Source organism: Trachurus japonicus, unplaced genomic scaffold (assembly GCF_045865225.1).
Source record: "Trachurus japonicus isolate A0001 unplaced genomic scaffold, Traja_1.0 AP029687.1".
Lineage (NCBI taxonomy): Eukaryota > Metazoa > Chordata > Actinopteri > Carangiformes > Carangidae > Trachurus > Trachurus japonicus.
In genome coordinates, this window is record NW_028219820.1 from 207287 (window position 1) to 229321 (window position 22035).

The following is a 22035-nucleotide window of genomic DNA, read 5'->3' on the forward strand; positions in this document are numbered from 1 at the left end:
GATGCCAAACACCCGTTCAACCTTCGTCCTGGTGCGTGTGTGGGCCTCATTAAACCCCTCCTCCTGTGGTGTTGCTGGGTTGGTTACCGGCGTCACGAGGTAACTCCGGAGAGGGTAGCCACTGTCCCCGAGGAAGATGCTCCTACCAAACTCTCCTCTGCTAGCCTTCTGCCCCACAGCAGAGTTGGCCCACATGAAGCTGTCGTGTGTGCCTCCTGGCCACCTGGCGACGATGTCCGTGATGAGGCCGTTGTGGTCCACCACCACCTGGGTGTTGATGGCCGCGTAGTGTTTCCTACCGATCCAGCACGGATCCACCAGGGAGGGATTGTGGATGGGAATGAGCGTGCCATCCACCAAACCGATCACCCGGGGGATCCCAGCCACTGCGTGGAACCCTTGGTGGACCTGGCTGACCTCGTCCCGTGTGGTGGGCATCTTTATGTGGGTCCGGGCATGGCGCAGGAGAATCGGTGTCACAGCTGCCACACTCCGTGACACCGATGCCTTGCTGAGGCCGGTGCCGTCCCCCACCACCTCCAGGAAGCTCCCCACTGCGTAAAAACGCAGCGCAGCCAGGAGCTGCACCTCTGGGCTCAGGGCAAAATTGCAGCGGGTTGCTCTCTGGATGTGTGGAGACACCAGTGTGATCAGCCGTTGGATCTCCGCACGGGGCAGCCGGTACTTTACCTGGACAGCCCGGTCTGACAGCACGTCCAGTGGGGAGAAGTGCTGACGCACGTAAGCATTAACGTAAACCGTCTGGCTTCGCGCTCGGCGACGCTGTTGGTTGGCAGCGAGAATATGCTGTATTGCAGCCATGTTTTTCTCACACGCGCAGATTTTGGCAACGCCTTTATATCGAGTAATAGGTGGAGCCTCTCTGGATGAGGTTCAGCTGAGTTCAATTACATCTGTTTCCTTGATATCTGTGAAATGCCACAGGGTTGTTGATGTTTTTTAATGTGTAGTACTATAAACTGATATGCAGATGTGTGTGGAAAACTTAAACGTGTAATTCAATAAAAGTTTTTTTTTTTTTCTTCTCTACTATTAGCCTGTGTTTCTTTCCACATTGAGCATTGTTTTATTATTTTAATAAGTGGAGGATATAAATTTCTCTGACGCGCTTGATCACTGAGCATTTGGTCGCTAAGAAGGCTGTTAAGAGTGGGTCAGCTCGATCTTACATTTCCTTCTTAGTGAAAGATCTTCTTAAGCTAAGAGCGACTCTGGGAAACACGTTCTTCTTTCACAGCGCTCTTAAGAGCGCTCCAAAGAAGATCTTAGCGCTAAGAGCTTCTTAACAAATCTGGGAAACGCGGCCAATGTTAGTGCTGATATCTGGGCGGAGCTCAGAGCTCTGAGAGACATGGTGGTGGAGCAGAAGGTGAAACTGAAGTCCACCAAGGCTGAACTTCAAACCCAGAAAGATAAAGTGGCCGTTCTTGAGAAGGAGAAATCAGGTACAGTACTGTGCTAAAGTTTTATTAGGCACTTTGTTGTTTAGATTCCAGAAATTGTCAAAAATTGTAACTATTTTGAACACTGAGTCCTGCAACAGAGGACTGTTGGATTGTAGTCAAATCAACAGGAACACACAATAACCAGCCAGAAAAGTATTATAATAAAGAAGTTGTGAAATACTTTCAACAGTGTTATTTCAAAGAACTTCATCCTCTATGATGTTTCAGAGATCAGTAACAAGGTGACAGCAACTACAGCAGAGCTGGAAGCAACGAAAACTAAATTGGAGCTGCAGAAGACAAAAGTGGAGGAACTGATGAATGGTAAGTCATTAAAATCCCATTAAAAATCAAATAAGTATAATTAATTAATTCACAAGAAAAACAAGTCCTTCAACAGAGGACTGTTGGATTGTAGTCAAATCAACGAACAATAACCAGCCAGAAAAGTATTATAATGAAGAGTGTGCTATTTTCATCTTTTGTGTTGGTGTCAGTTTTGACCAGAGACTTAAATCAGCTGTAAAATACACTAAAAACAATTATTTATCATCCCATTTGTTTCTCGACTCTTGGTCACGTTGTTAGGCTTCCTTATCTATGAAAAGGTTGGTTTTGCCTTTGTGAGTTCAGTTTTAACTCTCATGATTGTTCTTATCCCTATCTTAGTCCTGCAACAGAGGACTGTTGGATTTTAGTCAAATCAATAGAAACACACAATAACCACCAGCCAGACAAGTGTTATAAATGAAGATTTTAATAATTTCAACAGTGTTATTTCAAAGAACTTCATATGATACAGAGATCAGTCTCAGACTGACAACAACTACAGCAGAGCTGGAAGCAACGAAAACTGAACTGGAGCTCCAGAAGACAAAAGTGGAGAGAAGAAGAGTAATTCATTAAACTATTGTTTTCATACTTTTTTTTAGTCCAAGTGATAGAACTGGTTTCAAAAATGAGAACTGTTCCGAAGAAAGTGACAATTAAGTTATGGGGAAAAACTGGATGTTTCTAGAACAAACTGGATGAGATCCAGAGATGACATCTGCAGGAATATTTAAAAACAAAACCAGAAGTACATGCAGTGAACTGAAGACCACATCCTAATACATATTTCAACTACAGACAATCCTGCTTAAACAAAAAAAAATCAATTAATATTAATCCTCAAACTCTATGATATTTCAGAGATCAGTCTCAGACTGACAGCAACTGAAAACAAACTGACAGCAACTATAGAAGAGCTGGGAGAAACGAAAACTGAACTGGAGCTCCAGAAGACAAAAGTGGAGGAACTGATTAATGGTAAGTCATAAAAATCCTATTGTTAGTATATAAAAATCTAAGAAAAGCAATTCATTAAACTATTCGTTTTCATGCGTTTCTAGTCCAAGTGATAGAACTGGTTTCTAGAGTGACAACTGATCAGAAGGAAGTGAAGTACTGGATGTTTCTAAGAACAAACTGGATGAGATCCAGACGACATCAGCAGGAATATTGATAAAAACCAAAACAGAAGTAGGCTACATGTAGTGGAGTCCAATGACTGAAGACCTGTCAGGGTTGTAGGAGGAAGGACCCAAATGCAGGAGCGTACAGGCAGATTTCTTGCAAACTAAGGTTTTAATTGCTACAACAAAGAAACCTGATTGGTGGAGACACACAAGGAGCAGGGCTGACGATGTGAAACGCAGGACAGGTGTGCAAGGAGACTGAGGAGGGAAAACACAGGAAGACAAGACAAGGACTTCAAAATAAAACAGGAAACTAGGACAAGACACAGACCATGACACAACACAGAACTTCAAAATAAAACAGGAACTAAACTAAACAGGGGAACACAGAAACTAAGAGTCCAATAACAAAACAGAACAGAAAATCGAGCCACTAAATGGCGGTAGACCAAGGGCCATGACAAGACCATCCTAATACATATTTGACATATTTTACAGACAATCCTTCTTAAAGAAGAAATGCATTTTAATCAATAAAGAATTGTGGAGACGAAACTTAAAGCAGTACTAAAGAACTTTCAGTTTTGGTTGAGTTTGGCGGTGCCTGTGGACCAAAGCGGTAGTGTTTTGCCTGAAGAAAGACTCCATTTCCCATGAACACTAGCGTGAAGCCCTGTAAATATCCTGCATTAAAATTAACAGAAGACATCAAAACTAAGTTTCTGTTTCCAGTGGATCATTTCAAAGTGAAAACACAAACATAATCCATTGCTAAAGTGCCGTTTTGCCTGTTCCCTCCTTGTTGTGACTCGCAAAAGTGAAAGTGAAACTTAAGTGAGAGCAGGGTTCCTACCATGCTCCTCAAAGCTGCTTAGTGCCAGAGAAAGAGATACAGACCCCCTCAGGCCATGACAGAGGTGTCATTCAACTTGTTGTAAGTCGATGTATCATCACAAAAGTTATGAAAATATTTTATGAAGGTTGAAAAGTTCCTTAGTGTTGGTTTAATGTTTCGATCTTTTAATATTGTTGTCATGTTGTGTTTTACAGAAAATGTGAAGTACGCATTCACTGCTGGTTTGGATCTCTCAGGACGTATTGGACCGTACAATACTGTAAAAACTCTTTTCTACGGACAAGTACTCACCAATGTTGGTGGGGCTTATAACCCACATACAGGTAGTGTATACATCACCACATGCTTCATAACATAAACTGACAATGTTGAGTATTGGACAGTGATGATGAGATCTCTGCTTCTTTACTGTTCCAGGTATCTTCACTGCACCAGTTAAAGGAGTCTACTACATCAGATTTACTGCCTACACCGAAACCGAAAGTAGCAAATGGGTGGGAGTCTACTTATACCATAACAATCAGAAAGTCCTGGCTAATTTTGAGTATGGTAGCCCTGCTTCACTTGCAAATGCATTAATTCTCCAGATGGAAAAGGGAAGTGTGGTCTATATGACCCTCGCCCCAAACTTTGTGCTTTACGATTTTAAAGACTACCGGAACAGCTCCAGTGGTTTCCTGCTGTATCGTCTGTGATTTTAAGTCGGCTACTTTGACACCTTCAAGAAAGGCCTTAAACAAACCATGTCAATGATTCATCAACATTTGACTGTTGATTTCACTACAATGAAAAGTAATGTGTATTAGTCAATCACAAGGCTTATTTTGCAATATAAAGGTGTCCATTAAATTGCATTCATACCTAATGACTTCCTGTCCTTTATTATCAGAAACTATAAAATATGAATTAATTCTAAGAAAAAAAAAGAAGGTAATTAACACTAAGCATTAGAGTGTGTATAAATACAGGCTCTGTCTCACACAACCCTCAATAATTCATATGGAGGAGCCTGATGACAAGGTGACGGGCTGACCAGTCACTTTACTGTGTTTGTTTTGAACGAATTACAAATTATGGGAAAACACACTTGCATGATCTTGAGCTCTTATTGTGAATATTAAAAAAAGAAAAAGTGGTGAGAAGTCCTCCCAACTGACCAATAGCCCATTTGAACAAGTGAAAAGTTGTTTTACTGGTTTGATTTCACATAAAGAATAAAGAAATGAGGATTTTATTATATCACTACTGATATTTAGGATGTCATTTGACAGGTTCTCATGACATTTTTGTATTTCTAATTTGTCCCTTTGCTATGGTTGATAAGCTTACAACCCCTCCAAAAGAGATAGCTTCAGAACTCTTTTCCACAGAAAAATGCAATGAATTTGCTTACCTTTTCAATGAAAAAATCAAATCTATAAGGCTAAATATCAACACAAATCAGCAAAATAATACAATGATGCAATCCCTAAAATCACCTAGGAATAAATCAACTGTAATGTCAGAGTTTAATACAGTTGGGAGCGTGCCTATGTTCCCACAGCCCTATGTTCCCTCAGCCCTATGTTCCCACTGGACTCTCTCTACCTATCTGGACTCTATCTATTTGGCCTGTCTAGCCTCTTTTTACTAAACTTAACCAACTCTTTTCTTCATTGCCTAAACCCAACCAATGGTGGGACCAAAGGGCTGTGGGAACATAGGGCCTAATTTTCAGTGACAACAAAAGTTAGAAATGTGGGAACATAGGGCTGAGGGAACATAGGGCTGTGGGAACATAGGAATGACCCCGATGGCAGCTACTTTCAGGGGTTTAGGAAACGTGCCTGATTGAAGTGAGCAATTTATTATTTGCTGCATATCTGTTTGGACAGAGCTTATAATAGTTTTTAAACCAGCACTAAGGAACTTTTCAACCTTCATAAAATATTTTCATAACTTTTGTGATGATACATCGACTTACAACAAGTTGAATGACACCTCTGTCATGGCCTGAGGGGGTCTGTATCTCTTTCTCTGGCACTAAGCAGCTTTGAGGAGCATGGTAGGAACCCTGCTCTCACTTAAGTTTCACTTTCACTTTTGCGAGTCACAACAAGGAGGGAACAGGCAAAACGGCACTTTAGCAATGGATTATGTTTGTGTTTTCACTTTGAAATGATCCACTGGAAACAGAAACTTAGTTTTGATGTCTTCTGTTAATTTTAATGCAGGATATTTACAGGGCTTCATGCTAGTGTTCATGGGAAATGGAGTCTTCCTTCAGGCAAAACACTACCGCTTTGGTCCACAGGCGCCGCCAAACTCAACCAAAACTGAAAGTTCTTTAGTACTGCTTTAAAAAGTCAGATGGTATTGTGTCAAGACAACATGTCGATGTTTTAAGATGCTGAACTGTTTCTTCTAAGGTTTTTTGGTCTCCCTGTATGGGTCCCGCTGCCATCAAGCCACTCTTAAAAAAGAGAACATTGGATACTACCATTTTAACCAATACAGACCCATCTCAAATCTTCCCTTTATAGCCAAGATCGTTGAGAAAGTGGTTTTTAATCAACTCAGCAACTTCTTGAACTCCAGTGGACTCTTTGACAAATTTCAATCAGGCTTCCGACCTCACCACAGTACAGAAACAGCTCTTATTAGAGTGTTAAATGACATAAGGTTGAACACTGACTCAGGCAAGGTGTCAGTTCTGGTCCTGTTGGATCTCAGTGCTGCGTTTGACACTGTGGATCACAGTATACTGCTGGACAGGTTGGAAACCTGGGCAGGACTCAGCGGGACAGTCCTAAAATGGTTCAGGTCCTACTTAGAGGAACAGAGTTATTTTGTGACCATTGGTAGTTATCAATCCGATCGAGTGGCTATGACATGTGGAGTTCCTCAGGGGTCAGTCCTTGGACCCCTTCTGTTTCACCTGTATATGCTGCCTTTGGGTCAAATTCTACAGAACTCTAATGTCAACTATCATAGTTATGCAGATGACACACAGATATATCTCGCACTGTCTCCAGATGACTGCAGTCCAATAGAGTCATTATGTCACTGTTTAGAGCAAGTCAAAAATTGGATGAGCCAAAATTTCCTTCAGTTAAATCAAGAAAAAACTGAGGTCATTGTTTTTGGAAACAAAGAGAAGAGGGTTGCTGTCAGTAAACACCTTGAGTCACTGTCTTTAGAAACTAAAGACCCAGTCCGAAACCTTGGCGTGCTGATAGACTAAGATCTGACCTTCAACAGCCACATCAAATCAGTCACCAAATCAGCCTTTTGTCAACTTAAGAACATATCCAGAATTAAGGGTTTAATGTCCCAAACAGACCAGGAGAAGCTGATTCATGCTTTTATCTCCAGTAGACTTGACTACTGTAACGGTCTTCTGACTGGTCTCCCCCCAAAAAGTATCAAACAGCTGCAGCTCATTCAGAACGCTGCAGCTCGAGTTTTAACCAGAACAAAGAGATCAGATCACATCACCCCGGTTCTTAAGACCCTACATTGGCTCCCACTCAGCTACAGAATAGATTTTAAAGTTCTGCTACTGGTTTACAAATCACTGAATGGTTTAGGTCCAGAATACATGAATGGCATGTTAGTAGAGTATAAACCCAGTAGAGCTCTGAGATCTACTGACTCAGGTCAGATAGTGGAGCTCAGAGTTCAGACCAGACATGGTGAAGCAGCATTTAGCTGTGATGCTGCACACAAGTGGAACAAAATACCAGCAGAACTGAAATCAGCCCAAACTGTAAGCACTTTTAAATCCAGGTTAAAAACATTTCTCTTTTCACGTGCTTATAGCTGAGAACTTGAAACTTTATCTATTTTACTTTTATTTGCTCTTGATTTTAACTCTGTTTTTAGTGTTTTGTTTGTTTTTATTCTGTTTTATGCTTCTTTTTTTAATGTTTTGTCTTTATGTAAAGCACATTGAGTTGCCTTGGTATGAAATGCGCTAAATAAAGATGCCTTGCCTTGCCTTTCTTTAAAAACAAAACTTTTACATAACACAAGTTGAGTGTCCAGCCACTGACCAGCTCCATAAACATGATATCACCTGTTTAAATAAGACAAATAGTGAAAAGTTGTTTTACTGAGTTGATTTCACATAAAGAATAAAGAATTTAGGATTTTATTATATCGCTACTGATATTTAGGATGTCATTTGACAGGTTCTCATGACATTCTTGTATTTCTAACTTGTCCCTTACTTTAAAAACAAAACTTTTACAGGGTTTCTGCAGGTACCAGCAAATCTAATTTAATGCATTTTAATGCCCTTTTTAATGCCATTTCAAACATTTTTAATGCCCGTAACTGCAAATACTATACATGTGCGTACATACACTTACCTATATACACATACACACACCCAATTAATTGGTTCTGCATGTTTATCACACCAATAGAGGTGCTGCACCGACTGCAATTTTCTGGCCGATCACCGATTTTTAAAAAGCCTGACCCACCGATTCCAATTTTTACTGATAGCGATAAAAAAATAAAAAAAAAGTCAACAGTAGCCTGCCACCACCTAAAAATATGAATTTAGAAAATTCTCAATTTTTTCACCCACGTTTAATTTTACTGTAGATTAAGTGGATAATCCCCATATTTTTCTGCTCTTTGTGCTCTATAGGGATGTAATGATATCAAAATCTCACTGTATGAATCAATCAATTTTTTAATGCCTTTTAGAATCGGGTTTAATGCCTTTTAATGCCATTTAAGGCCTTAATTTTAGCAAAATATATTTAATGACTTTTAATGCTTTTTAATGACCTGCAGAAACCCTGTTTTACATAACACATTGAGTGTCCAGCCACTGACCAGCTCCATAAACATGATATCACCTGTTTAAATAAGATAAATAATGATACTAATGAGAATCAGGCCATTTGCCCACAGCTGTGGACATTGCATCAGTCTACCTTCATAAATACTGGATGGTCAGTAGCAGCCACCTTCTTTCAGAGTTTGTGTTCCTGTGATCAGTGGGAGTAGCTACATCCACACTAAATCTTGTTGAGTTGATTTTCCTAGCAGGGGTTTCTAGAGGTTTTCCAATGGGGGGTCCTGTGCTGGTGGTGTTGCTCCTCTGTCTGTCTGGGACATGGGCTCAGGCAGAAAGTGGAGGAGCTGACAATGTTAGCGCTGATATCTGGGCTGAGCTCAGAGCTCTGAGAGACATGGTGGTGGAGCAGAAGGTGGAACTGAAGTTTACCAAGGCTGAACTTCAAACCCAGAAAGATAAAGTGGCCGTTCTTGAGAAGGAGAAATCAGGTACAGTACTGTGCTAAAGTTTTATTTGGCACTTTGTTGTTTAGATTCCAGAGAAATTGTCAAAAATTGTAACTATTTTAATTCACATGAAAAACACTGAGTCCTGCAACAGAGGACTGTTGGATTGTAGTCAAATCAACAGGAACACACAATAACCAGCCAGAAAAGTATTATAATGAAGAAGAAGTTGTTACTTTCAGTGTTATTTCAAAGAACTTCATCCTCCAAATTTCAGAGATCAGCTTCAGACTGACTGCAACTGAAAACAAGGTGACAGCAACTACAGCAGAGCTGGAAGCAACGAAAACTGAGCTGGAGCTGCAGAAGACAAAAGTGGAGGAACTGATTGTAAAAACTGTTGGTAAGTAATACAAATCCCATTAAACATCTAAGCAGAGTAATTCATTAAACTATTGGTTGTTCATGCTTTTCTAGTCCAAGTGATTGAACTGGTTTCTAGAATGACAACTGATAAGAAGAAAGTGACAATTTATGGGGGGAAACTGGATGTTTCTAAGAACAAACTGGATGAGATCCAGACGAAATTTGCAGGAATATTGATAAACCAGAAGTGCAGTGGACTGTGGACCACATCCTAACATATTTTAACTACAGAATATCCTGCTTAAACAACAAAACAAAATGCATAGACTACATCTTCATCCTCAGCCTCTATGATATTTCAGAGATCAGTCTCAGACTGACAACAACTGAAAACAAGGTGACAGCAACTACAGCAGAGCTGGAAGCAACGAAAACTGAACTGGAGCTCCAGAAGACAAAAGTGGAGGAACTGATGAATGGTAAGTAACTAAAAATCTAGGCAGAGTAATTCATTAAATTATTGGTTTTCATGCTTTTCTAGTTCAAGCGATAGATAGATAGATAGATAGATAGATAGATAGATAGATAGATAGATAGATAGATAGATAGATAGATAGATAGATAGATAGATAGATAGATAGATAGATAGATAGATAGATAGATAGATAGAAAGAAAGATAGACTTTATTGATCCCAATCTGGGAAATTACAGTGCAGCAGCAGCATTACACAGACACACAGTGACGATAACAAACATATAGTATAAGAATATAAAGAATAAGAATATAAACTATACATAATAAAATAGTAAAATATAAAGAACAAACTTTACATAATAAAATAGCAATAGCAAATAAAATAAAATTGGCAGCGTTGATTTTAGTGCAAGAAGAAAATGTGCAATGTGTGTAACTGTGTGTAGAAAAATAGGGTGCGTAGTGACTGTAAGTTATGACCAGAGTTTTTCAGCTGTTATTATACAGTGTGATGGCATGTGGCAGGAAAGATTTCCTGTATCTGTCCCTTCGACAGCGGAGCTGGAGCAGCCTGTGGGAGAAGGTGCTCCGCTGTCTGACCACTGTGTGATGGAGAGGGTGCTGGTCATTGTCCATGATGGAGAACAGTTTATTCAGTGTCCTCCTCTCCACCACGGTCTCAAAGGACTCCAGTCTGAGACCCAGTACAGAGCCAGCCTTCTTGACGATCTTCTCAAGTCTGTTAGTGTCGCTGGCTCTGATGCTGCTGCCCCAACACACAGCAGCAAAGAAGATGGTGCTATAGAACTGGTTTCTAGAGTAACAACTGATCAGAAGGAAGTGAAGGACTGGAGGTTTCTAAGAACAAACTGGATGAGATCCAGACGACATTTGCAGGAATATTGAAAAACAAAAACAGAAGTACATGCAGTGGAGTCCAATGAATGAAGACCATCCTAATACATATTTCACATATTTTACAGACAATCCTGCGTAAACAAGAAATGCATTAATCAATAAAGAATTGTGGACATGAAACTTAATGTTTCAATCTTTTAATCTTGTTTCCATGTTGTGTTTACAGAAAATGTGAAGTACGCATTCACTGCTGGTTTCGAGGGCGTAGGGGATATTGGACCGTACGGTACTGAAACAACACTTGTCTACAGAAAAGTACTCACCAATGTTGGTGGGGCTTATAACCCACATACAGGTAGTGTATACATCACCACATGCTTCATTTTTTTTTTTTTTTGATCAAAATTTTATTTAATTCCTCAAAACATTAGGAAAGAAAACAAAAAACATAGTGAATAATACAGGGCACAAGGGAGTGTGATAGATAAACGATAAACAGTACTAACAAACAAGACCACAGTAAAAAAAATAAAAATAAAAAAGGGGAACAGAACCAGAGCAAAATTGTAAAAAGATGCTCTGATACCACACAGCAATAACAAATACTTCACAGACAAGACTCACATACACAAAAACAAAGACAACCACAGACAAACAAGACAAACAGGGCCTGTAGGGTTAGACAACCCTAGAATTTAGAGGAAGAGAGAGAGAGGAAAAAAAAAGGGATAAATATTAAATAAATTAATAATAATAATTATCATAGAAGCTATGACGCGTTAATTTTCTGAATATGCTCGATGGCCTTAGACCAGGCCAGAAGAGACTCAGATTTTGCTCCATTGATTCTGGCAGTAGATCTTTCTAGTAAACAAATATCAAAAAATAAGTTAATCCAAAGTTTATTTAGAGAGATAGCGGGTTCAAACCAATTTTTAATAATAGATTTTTTAGTTGCAGTTGAGGCTGCCATTAAGATCCGCTTCTCCTGAAAAGAAACATACACATTGGGGTTATAACCCAGTAAATAAAGAGCAGGACAGGTAGGAAGAGATTTACCAATGATTTTGCTAACAATATTATTTACATATTTCCAAAAAGAATTAATCAGGGGACAGTGCCAAAACATATGGAGGTAATCCCCTTTCACTGAGTTGGAACAGTTGGGGCAAGCATCATTATCTATCAAATTCAATTTAAATCTGCGTTCAGGGGTAAAATAAAATTTGTGAATGAATTTGAAATGGATTAACTGATGGGCTAAATTCTTTGATGATGAAAATAAATTAAACCATATTGTATGCCAGTCACAGACCAGATCAAGAGATTGTAAAAATTGTTCCCAGCCATATAAAACAGGAAGGGGTTTCAAACCAGTTGAAACAAGTTTGGTATAGATTCGAGAAACTAGTTTGGACTTTGAGGAGAGCAATGCTATTATTGGATGAGAGCCGAGAAAGACATCCCAAGGAACCCCATAAGTTTTTAAGGCAGTGCGGAGTTGGAGGTAAAAAAACCATGAGGAACCTGGGATGGAAAAAGAATTTTTAAGGTCTTGAAAGGATCGGAGGCCTTGGTCATCAAAGATGTCACCTAATACCTTGATCCCCTGTTTAGACCACTCGTGACAGGTAAAGGGCATTGACCCGGTTAATAAAGCATTATTGTGCCTTGCACATTTTGGTTGGTAAGTTAGATAAAAGGACATCTCTGAGAGACCAAGGATGCACTATATTTTCTTCTAATGGGCGCCACGAGCTAGTAGCTGTGGGATTAAACCAAACAGTAAGTGAACGAAGGGTAAAAGCCCAAGAGTAAAATTTAAAGTTGGGCAAAGATAACCCTCCGTCCCGTCTATTTCGCTGGATGGTTGGAGTTTTCAGACGAGGCCTCTTGCCCCTCCAGATAAATCTATTGACATCTTTGTGTAATTTTTCCCAGCTTCCTGCTGGGGGAGCAAGCGGTATCATAGAACTTACAAAATTAATTCTCGGTAGCACATTCATCTTGATAATAGCTATACGAGCCTGCAATGAATTTGGTAGAGTCTTCCATCTGTCCAAATCATACGTGATTTTCTTAAAGACACCCATGAAGTTGTTCTTTACAATAGATTCGAGAGAAGCATATATTTCTATCCCAAGGTATGTAAAGTGCTGGACTACCGGTAATGGGAAAGGTATATTGGTCAGTACACCAGCATTATTTGGTGATAGTGGTAGCAGCGCTGATTTCTGCCAATTGATCTGAAAACCAGATATACTACCAAAATAATCAAATATAGAAATCAATGGAGGGATGGAATTAGTTATATCCTCCAAAAACAATAATATATCGTCAGCATATAAAGATAAAGAATGTTGGGTATCGTGAATCGAGATTGGACGGATATTATCTGCTTGGCGCACTGCTTGGGCCAGTGGCTCAAGTGACAGAGCAAACAAAAGTGGACTCAGTGGACAGCCCTGTCTTGATGACCTGGAAACATCAAATAAAGACGAGCAATTTTTCCCTGTCAGAACCATTGCAGATGGATTAGTATACAATACTTTGATCATTGATATAAAGCCCTCACCTACTCCCATTTTCTCTAGTGCAGACCATAGGTAGGACCACTCTAAGCGGTCAAATGCTTTCATTGCATCCAGAGACAACACTGCTGAGTTACTATTCTTCACTGAATCCACAATATGTAGTAGTCGTCTAACATTGTCACTAGCCAGGCGGGATTTAATAAAACCTGTTTGATCGCAGTGAACAAGTGTAGTCATATAAGCCTGTAGTCTGCGGGCAAGTACCTTGGCGTATATCTTCACATCACTGTTCAGTAACGAAAGAGGTCTATAGTTGCTGCATTCCGTTGGGTCCTTGTCTTTTTTTAATAATAGGGATATTAAAGCAATATTGATATTCTTTGAAAATGAGCTCTTTTCTATAGAATAATGTATCATATCTAGAAGTAAAGGACCAAGAATATCCCAGAATGTTAAAATAAATTCAGGAGGTATCCCGTCTATTCCCGGTGACTTTCCTACCTGCATCTCTTTCACAGCTTGTTCTAATTCTTCTAATGATATAGGTTCTGCCAGTCTCTTTGCTTCTTTTTCAGACAAGCAGGGTAGTTCTAGATTATTAAGGAAAGCATCACATGTGGATTTATTATACACTACTTCGGATTTATAGAGTTCGGCATAAAATGATTGAAATACCAAGTTTATTTGCTTGGGTTCTGTTACCAACATCCCATCTTTAGATTTAATGGTTGGAATATCAGCAAACTGATCACTAGATCGAATTTTCATAGCTAACAGATGACTAGGTCTTGATCCATGAAAGTAATATTTCTGTCTTACTCTGTGCATAAGAAATTCTGACTGAGCTCTATTTAAGGAATTTATTTCTTTTTTAACTGTCTCTCGTTGTATGGCTATGCTATCTAAATAACTATTTTGTAATATATGATCCAACTCTGCATATTTAGATTCGAGTTGCTGCAATTTCTGAAGACTATCCTTTTTTTGATTGGAAGAAAATAAAATAACATTATTCCGGACAAATCCCTTCGTGGCATCCCAGAGAATCCGAGGGTCACTCACTGATCCCCTGTTGAGCTGTATAAATTCTGTACATTTTTCCTCAAATTGTCTCCTAAAGGACTCGTTCTTCAGTAAGGTTGTGTTAAGCCGCCATCTGGCTGCACGAGCTGGAATGTTGTCAATGACTACTGTGCAGAAAACCGCCTTATGATCTGTAATAGTCATAGGCAATAGAGAACAATCTATAATGTTAGAAAAGACGTTTTTAGTAGCAAAGATATAATCAATTCTAGAAAAGGATTTGTGCCTAGCAGAAAGATGGGAAAAATCACATTTGGTTGGGTTGACCATGCGCCAGATGTCTATAACCCCCAAATCTGACGCCCATTGACGCAGGGCTACTGATGCAGACTTTTGTTCTCTGCTTTCATATATGCCGGTCCTATCTTTTTCATGATTCCACACAGCATTAAAATCTGCTCCTATTATGAGAGAGTAACCTGTGAGATCTAAAAGCATTTTGGTAAGTGTATCGTAGAATTTCTTATCGAAAAAATTAGGAGCATATATTGATATCAATGCAATATTCTTATTATTTAACTGCGTCTTAACTATTACAATCCTTCCATGAGCGTCCTGGATTTGCTCCACAGCTCCAATACCAATGTTACGCTTTATCACAATAGCCACTCCTCTAGATTTTGTGTTTGCTGAGGAGAAACCTAGAACATGATACATCCCATTACTCAATCTGTTTGCATCCTTGTTCACCAGATGGGTCTCTTGCAATAAAGCAATATCTACTTTTCTCCTTCTGAGCATCTCCAAAATACTTGCCCTTTTATGAGGCATATTAAGGCCGTGCACATTTAGTGATAGAATATTCAATTTAGTCATAGGTGATCTGTAGAGAATGCATTAAAACTAGACTTAAGCAAAGACGCAGGTATATAGCTATCAATGAACTTCCGTAGCATAGATAGAGTTCGATTACAAATGATGATTTGACATCCATTGTTTAATGCAGCATGTCCCTGTCCAAAAAAAAATAAGGTCCGATCCCATCCCTCCACTGACAACCCCCACTGATCCACAGAACAACAAAACCAACAAACTACACATGAGGTCAGGCAAACATTCCCCATATTCCCCTTCCCTCCCAGAATCGGATGGAGAAACCAGTCCACCCGAAACCCACCCCCCATCAGACTACTGTGACAGTGTAAGAGGATAGACGGATACCCATCCCTCTCCCTTAAAATTAACCCTATCTGATTAGTTGATCATTTCTTTGGTTGACAGCCCTAAAAAACAACACGCGCACACTCACATACGCACGCACACACACACACACGCACGGACACACACACACACACACACACACACACACACACACACGCACACACACACACACACACACACACACACACACCAAGAAAAATAGCACCAAAAAAAAAAGAGAAAAAAAAAAAAAAAAAAAAACTCCGTCATCGCAAACAAGCAAAAGTAAGGGGTAAAAAAACAAAAAACACAACAACAGCTACTTAAGTGAAAACAATAAAATAAAAATAAAAATAAAAAACGGACGGGGGGAGAAGAAAAAAGAAAAGGGGTAAAAAAAAAAAAAAAAATCAGATAAGGCTAGTGATAAATCGAGCAAACTAACATAGACTTATTTCATTTGAACTCATATAACTCATTTAACAGTGAAACACCAAGGCTTCTCCGGTCACTTCGAGCAGTCCGTGTACCTGAGGGGACCCCAGTGCATGACGTACCCGGATGTAAACAAACCGACGTGTAGTATGAGGAACTACAGTGGTAAACAATAGTCTCCAGTTGAGTACATTACTTATCCTCAAATGATGCAATGAACTTCTCTGCCTCCGACACCTCCCGGAAAAGATGCTGATCAGCTCCGTTGATCAGCCTGATTGTAGCCGGGTAGAGGAGGAAGGCTTGCATACCTAGGACACGGGCTCTGTTCATCACCGGGTAGCAGGGACGTCTGCGCTTCATCGTATGGTCACTGAAGTCCGCGGCGAAGATGATGGTACGGCCAGCGATCTCCACTGGATTCTTTCTGGACGCCCGATTATATTTCACTTGATCTCAACCTGGCGTTGTGTGGAAAAGCTATGTAACATTACAACACAATGGCATTCAAACACCCCAATTTTTAATAATTTTAATCTACGGATTGGGGGTAAACCCATCCAATTCCCACAATGGGGAGATCGGGGGATTCATCTCCTTAGTGATATCTATGATGGAAATGGCCTGTGCACATTTCAACATATTAAATCTAGTTTTAATTTACAGAATACATCTTTCTTTTTTTACTTACAGATTAGAGCTACACTTAAGGCACAAGGATTACCAAGTGATGCCAAGTTATTTGAACATCCCTTGACTGAGCTAATAGATAAATTAAAAACAAGGGGTGTAGTCTCTGCTATATATCAATATATTTTAAAGAAATCATATAAGCCTCTAAGTTTAGATGCAGTATGGGGTAGGGACATATCAGATTGGGATCCAAACTTTGACTGGAATGATGTATGGACTAACGTTCTCTCATCTTCCAGGAATCCAGATCACCAAGCTATTCATTATCAATTTGTACATAGAACTTATCTTACACCCTGCAAGCTCCACCGTATGAAGATCCTGGACAGCTCTTTATGTACTTTATGCTCACAGAATAAGCCAGGAACTTTCATACATATGGTCTGGGAATGCAAACCTGTCATCGAATTTTGGCGGCAGGTTGCAGCTGCATTGTCTTCTTTGACAGCTCAAAATATAACAGCAAACCCTCAAACACTTTTATTAAATAACTTATCCACAATTAATTTATCACAGTGTCAAAAAAGAATATTACTTGCTGGCTTAACAGCAGCAAAAAAGATCATTGCAATGAGATGGAAACCACCGCACACGCTTAACATCTCTCATTGGTATTTGACTTTTCTTGATATTATTTATTTGGAAATATCTACAGCCCGAGTCAATAATGCAAAGCAACAAAATATCTCATCTTGGCACATGGCAGCAGATCAAATCAAATCCAGACTTGCAAGAAGTACTTAAAACGAACACCATGTATTGCAGCTTTCCCTGTCCAGTTCTTATTCTTATTAATCCTGCCTGAATTTTTGTTTATTTACGATTGTTTATTTAGTTATTTGTTTATCTCTAATCACTACTGTTATTCTTATTGTCTTCTTTCCGTTATGATTTCTGTCCATTAAATGGTTAAGGTCCGAAGGGTGGGTGGGGGGTATATGTAAGTATGTGTTGTAATGCTTATTTGACATAACTGTTGATGTCACTACTGCAAATGAAAAAGAAAATATAAAATAAATAAAAAACATTTGATCACAAAAAAAAATAAAGCATTATTGTGCCAGATGGGAGAGGAAGAGTGAAATTTACACGCAATAGACAAGTGCTTTTCAATGCAGTACCAGATAGATAATGTGTTAGATACGATAGAACCCATATGTGATTTAGCAGTTTTAAGTTTAACAAACGAAAAAGGCAAGTCCTGGATTCTGATTGGATATGTCATAGCGTTTTCTATAGCTCGCCAGGGTACTTCTGAAGTGGGATCCAACCAGACTTTAAGAGCTCTAAGTTGAAAAGACCAAAAGTAATGTTTAAAGTTTGGTAGAGCAAGACCGCCAAGTACTTTGGGACGGGAAAGAGTAGAAAGACTTATCCTAGCTCGTTTCCCCTTCCAGATAAAGTTTCTACATAAAGACTCCAGGTCTTTAAAAAAGTTGGTTGGTGGAGGAAGAGGGAGCATGGAAAATAAAAAAGTAATTCTAGGCAGAATATTCATTTTTATAGTAGAGATACGGCCAAACAGGCCACAGTTCAGGGATGACCAGGTATCAAAATCTTTCTTTACTTTTATTAAAGCAGAGTTAAAATTGTCTTTTATTATTTGAGAGATTGTTGGCCTTATAGTGATACCAAGATATGTAAAACCCTGAGGTTGTATGGATACTGGAAAATTTGACAGATTAAGATTTGTAGGTGTGAGGTGGAGGGGCATGAGGATGGACTTTGACCAATTGATTTTATAGCCGGAAAAGAAGCCAAACGTTTGGAAAAGGTTGAGAACGTTGGGTAAGGAGTTGGCAATGTCAGTTAGATACAAAAGAATGTCATCTGCATACAAAGAAATGTAATGAGATGTATTCATAATTTGGACAGGTGTGATGACATTGTTTTGTCTCAATGCAAGGGCTAATGGTTCCAGCGAGAGGGCAAATAGAGCAGGAGATAATGGGCAGCCCTGTCTAGTCCCTCTTGTCAAGAAGAAGTCACAAACACCAGGGTGACCAGTCTGGACACGTGCAGATGGGTCTGTGTATAGTGTTTGGACCATATGAATAAAATAGGGGCCGAAGCCAAAGCGTTTCAACACTGCCAATAAAAAACTCCACTCCACACGGTCAAAAGCCTTCTCCGCATCTAATGACAAAATTGCTGAAGGATGTTTCTCAGAAGCTGTATCTATTACATGTAATAAACGACGAATATTGTCTGAGGCCATCCGACCCTTCACAAAACCAGTTTGGTCAGGGTGGAGCAAAAAAGAAACAACAGAATCTAACCTTCGTGATAAAACCTTGGCAAACAATTTGAAATCTGCATTCAAGATAGATAGGGGGCGGTAGCTAGCGCATTCGGCTGGGTCCTTACCTTTTTTCAACAGTAACGAGATGAGTGCATTCTTTTGGTCTCTGTGGAAAGAGCCAACATCTAAAGAGAAGTTAAACGAGTCAAAAACGATGGGGCCGATCAACTGCCACAAGGCTAAAAGTAATTCGGGGGGTATTCCATCTAAGCCTGGAGACTTTCCTTTTGGCATTGAGGCCAAGGCATTTTCAATCTCTTTTAAAGTAATCGGAGCTTCTAATAGAGAGAAATGTGAATCAGAGAGAGAAGGAAAATTTAAAGAGTCTAAAAAAGACTCCATTTCTTGGTGATCGTCTGGAGCTTCTGATGTATATAATTTAGAGTAATAACGTGTAAAAACATGATTAATATCAGAGGGAAGTGTGCACAATTCACCAGCGTCATTTTTAATACAATTAATAGAGGCTGTATGTTCTGATTGTTTTAATTTCAATGCCAGGAGCTTGCTTGGCCTTTCAGAATATTCATAGTATTTTTGTCTGGTTTTCAAATGCAGGAACTCAGCATGTGCAGTAGTAAGACACCTATGTTCCAGCCTAGCTGAAGTTAGAAGCCTTTGAGTGGCTTCTGTGAAGTTAATTTTCTGCTGGGCTTCAAGTAATGATATCTGTTTTTCAAGATTTTCGAGGGTCTCCCTGCGTTTTTTGCTCAGGTGAGATGAGAAAGACGTACAGACCCCCCTAATATGACATTTAGTTACTTCCCAGAGTATATGTGGGTTGACCGAAGATTGTTTATTGAGATGGAGAAAGTCCTTTAGACTTTGGGTGATATAAATTAAAAAATCCTTATTTTGGAGAAGCGTGGTATTGAAACGCCATCTCTTACATCTGATAGGTTCTGAAAAATGTTTAAGAGAAAAACTAATCGGGGAATGGTCGGAAAGGAGCATAGGCAGTATAGTAACCTGGGCATCATATTTCAGAAGCTTTGGAGAAATGAAAAAGAAATCAATACGGGAATAAGAAGAGTGGCGAGCAGAAAAATAGGTGTAATCCTTAGTAGAAGGGTTTAACTGACGCCATGCATCAATGATGTTTAATTCTTTTAGGAAAGCTGTAATGTATGAAGATGCTGGTTTCCGAAAGGATGAGTCATGTTTGGTAGTATCCAATACCGGATCAATTATCAAATTAAAATCTCCAGCCAGAATCAAAATGGAGTCAGAAAAATTCAACAGTGTTGACTTAATGCTGTTAAAGAAATTGGTATTGAGAGTATTTGGAGCGTAGATAGAGGCTAAACAGAACTTAGAACCTTTTAAAGTAACAACTGCATAACAAAATCTACCATCATTGTCAGAGCCCACAGTCCTCAGAGTGAGCTCTAATCTCCTTCTGACCACAATCAAGGTACCTTTGGTTTTATTTGGAGCTGAAGAGGAAGAGAGTACTTTAAAATTTTTATTCTGAAATCTATTAACATCAGAGGATTTTAAATGAGTCTCCTGTATAAAGGCAATATCCACATTTTTTCGTTTTAAATAATCTAAACACTTGATCCTTTTTACTGGTGAGTTTAAGCCACGAGCATTCAGCGTCAAAAAATTAAAGGATGTCATCTTTGATAATGCCAAAAGGGGTTGCAATGCTATGATAAGTAACACAGGCCATGTGTCTGAGTAGACAATACTGAAAAGGGAGAACGAGACATAAGACGACAATGATGACGACAACAACACCAGCAACAACAACATTAACAACAACGATCTCTGCTTCTTTACTGTTCCAGGTATCTTCACTGCTCCAGTTAAAGGAGTCTACTACATCAGATTTACTGCCTACACCAACGCACACGACGGATGGGTGGGAATCAGCTTATACCATAATAATCAGAGAGTCCTGCATAATTCTGAGCAGAGTATCCCTGTAAGTAATGCTTTACTTGCAAATGGATTAACTCTCCAGATGGAAAAGGGAAGTGTGGTCTATATGACAATCGAGCCAAACTCTGTGTTTTTTGATAATAATAGCTTCCGGACCACCTTCAGTGGTTTCCTGCTGTATCGTCTGTGATTTTAGATTTGACACCTTCAAGAAAGGCCTTACGTAAACAACCATGTCAATGATTCATCAGAATTTGACAGTTAAATTCACTACAATGAAAAGTAATGTGTATTAGTCAGTCACAAGGCTTGTTTTGCAATATAAAGGTGTCCATTAAATGGCATTCATACCTAATGACTTCCTGTCCTTTATTATCAGAAACTATAAAATATGAATTAATTCTAAAAAAAAAAAAAAAAGAGTCCTTAACACAAAGCAGTAGAGTGTGTATAAATAAACACTTGCATGGTCTTGAGCCCTTACCTTGAAGGTAAGGGCTCAAGACCATGCAAGTGTTTTTCTTTTTTCATATTCAAGTTGAATATGAAAAAAGAAAAAGTGGCGAGAAGTCCTCCCAACTGACCAATAATCCATTTAACCAAGTGGAAAGTTGTTTTACTGGGTTGATTTCACATAAAGAAGAACAAAATGAGGATTTTATTATATCATTACCGATATTTAGGGTGTCATTTGACCCACATGTGACTTGTCCCTTTCTCTGAGCAAAGAAACAAACAAAAACCTTTTACATAACACATTGAGTGTGCAGCCACTGACCAGCTCCATAAACATGATATCACCTGTTTAAATAAGATGAATAATGATACTAATGAGAATCAGGCCATTTGCCCACAGCTGTGGACATTGCATCAGTCTACCTTCATAAATACTGGATGGTCAGTAGCAGCCACCTTCTTTCAGAGTTTGTGCTCCTGTGATCAGTGGGAGTAGCTACATCCACACTAAATCTTGTTGAGTTGATTTTCCTAGCAGGGGTTTCTAGAGGTTTTCCAATGGGGGGTCCTGTGCTGGTGGTGTTGCTCCTCTGTCTGTCTGGGACATGGGCTCAGGCAGAAAGTGGAGGAGCTGACAATGTTAGCGCTGATATCTGGGCTGAGCTCAGAGCTCTGAGAGACATGGTGGTGGAGCAGAAGGTGGAACTGAAGTTTACCAAGGCTGAACTTCAAACCCAGAAAGATAAAGTGGCCGTTCTTGAGAAGGAGAAATCAGGTACAGTACT

The 22035-nt window shown here is 39.3% G+C and overlaps 1 protein-coding gene across 2 annotated transcripts in view; it reads left to right on the forward strand.

The window, feature by feature from the left end:
• Nucleotides 1-22035, forward strand: part of LOC146960999 (cerebellin-3-like) — a 98997-nt gene that overhangs the window by 23129 nt on the left and 53833 nt on the right. The window lies entirely within an intron of this gene.